The sequence below is a fragment of the Chlorocebus sabaeus genome, chromosome 15, assembly GCF_047675955.1.
Source record: "Chlorocebus sabaeus isolate Y175 chromosome 15, mChlSab1.0.hap1, whole genome shotgun sequence".
NCBI lineage: Eukaryota > Metazoa > Chordata > Mammalia > Primates > Cercopithecidae > Chlorocebus > Chlorocebus sabaeus.
The window spans coordinates 4,378,894-4,381,223 of NC_132918.1; the positions used below are offsets into that span (position 1 = coordinate 4,378,894).

Sequence of the window (2,330 nt, forward strand, 5' to 3'; positions counted from 1 at the left end):
AACACTGAATGTACTGCTTTCTTCTTTCCTCTCCAGCTGTTGTTCCCACTTCCCAGGGCCTCCGCCTGGACTTGGGGATGCAGGGGATCGGCAGCTGTTCTGCTGGGCTGCTGGTAGGAGGGTGGCTCTAGCACAGATACCCCTTTCTTCTTCCTCGGAGGGAGCAGGAAGTTGCTGAGTGAAGCCTTGTTTCTCAGCCTTTCCATCCCCCAGTTATCAGAGGGAAGGCTCTGTGTAGCAAGCAGTCTGTCTCCTGTTCCTGGGCAGGGCTGGGCCAGAGGACAACACCAAGATAAATAACCCCAGCATATTAGGGTCCTCTTCCACCGCTTGTGGAGCCAGGCAACGTGACAGTGCTAGCCCAGATTCCAAGGCTAGAGGCTGGCTTAAGCGGAAGGGGCAATCTGGGGAGTGGTCTTGCTCTGATGCCCCAGTGTCATTTGTTTTTGTGCCTCTAGTTAGTAGAGTTGTTAGAGCCATAATTGCAAAACGTGTAAAACTACACTCTTTTTGGGTTAAAGAGAGAGACAAGAGAAGGAGACATACAGAAAATGCATCTTTAAAATACCTTAAAATATGTATATATGCAAATAATAATTGTTCTTTTTTTTTTCTAAAATCAGAACATGACAGTTAGCAAACTATCTCTGTCCACCCGTCAATAAGTTCATCATCTGTGGATCACTGTCTTTATCATTAAAAAAACTACACCACCCCTAATATTGCAGAGCACCATTCTAAATATTCTGCTTGTATTAACTCATTTAATTCGTATAATACCCCTATGCAGTAGGCATTCTGGTATTATTATCACCATTTTACAGATGAGGAAACGGAAGCACAGAAAGACTACTTTCCCAGGGACACACAGAGATAAGCCCAAGGTTTTTATTTGTTTGTTTTTTGTTTTGTTTTTGTTTTTGTTTCAAGACGGAGTCTTGCTCTGTCTGTCACCAGGCAATCTTGGTGCAATATTGGCTCACTGCAATCTCCACCTCCTGGGTTAAAGCGATTCTCCTGCCTCAGCCTCCTGACTACGGGCGCACACCACCAGGCTCAGCAAATTTTTGTATTTTTAGAGACGGGGGTTTCACCACATTGGCCAGGATGGTCTCGATCTCTTGACCTCATGATCTGCCCGCCTCAGCCTCCCAGAGTGCTGGGATTACAGGCATGCACCACTGCACCCAGCTGTTTTTTTAGGTTTTTTTTCTTTACTGTAAGTTCTGGGATACATGTGCTGAACCTGCAGGTTTGTTACATAGGTATACACGTGCCATGGTGGTTTGCTGCAGCTATCAACCTGTCTCTAGGTGATAAACCCAAGATTTTAACCTGGGCAATCTGGCTCTAGAGTCTATGCTCCTAACTATTATGCTATGCAATTTGTACTTATGTATAAATCACACACATATACTATTGCAATAACAATATATACCTCATGAAACACAAACATACACGGACATTTTAAAAGGCAATGTTAACAATAAATATAAATAGAATTTCTGATATTTTCTTCCTTGACTCCAATAGATTGTCTTGTAATCCCCCATTTTAGAGACCACTGTTTAAGAATTTGGAGCCCTGTGGAAAGAGCCTGACCATGACAGGCTCAGGGAACATGAGCTGTACTACTTCACTATTAATACAGTGAGCTTCCAATACTTTCCAGCACCATGCTTCCTTTTTAACACAAACAAGTTTTGCAGACGCTCATATAAGAGTTGTACCTTTAGGCCGGGTGCAGTGGCTCACACCTGAAATCCCAGCACTTTGGGAGGCCGAGGTGGGTGGATCACCAGAGGTCAGGAGTTCGAGAGCAGCCTGGTCAACATGGCGAAACCCCGTCTCTACTAAAAACACAGGAATTAGCTTGGGATGGTGGTGGGCACCTGTAATCCCAGCTACTCGGGAGGCTGAGGCAGGAGAATCACTTGAACCCAGGTAGTGGAGGTTACAGTGAGCCAAGATCATGCCATTTCACTCCATCCCAGGCAACAAGAGCGAGATTCTGTCTCAAAAAAAAAAAGAGAAAAAGAGTTGTACCTTTTGTATCTGTTGATTGAGAAAAGACACTGTCATTAAAGCTATTGAGTAACACACGCTTTTAAATGACTTGATTAATTATAGCAGCATCTACATAATGTAAAAAGTGGCCCACACATATGAAAGTCGCATTAATTTTTCACTCTACATAGAATACTCAGTATATATATGGATTTGCTTGTTTCTTCTGGGCCGCTGGCATGCATAACCTTTGTAGATGCTGGAATTTGTTAGTGTGGTGGAAAGATTCTGAGTTCACAAGCCAGTCAGAAATGAGTTTGAAT

General features: G+C 43.6%; 1 non-coding gene across 1 annotated transcript; it reads right to left on the bottom strand.

Annotated features, from left to right (window-relative positions):
* Window positions 1-616: 616 nt before the first annotated feature.
* Window positions 617-679, bottom strand: LOC119620775 (small nucleolar RNA SNORD43). Its single transcript, XR_005237325.1, has one exon. It is a non-coding gene; the product is annotated as a small nucleolar RNA SNORD43 (small nucleolar RNA).
* Window positions 680-2,330: the final 1,651 nt, after the last annotated feature.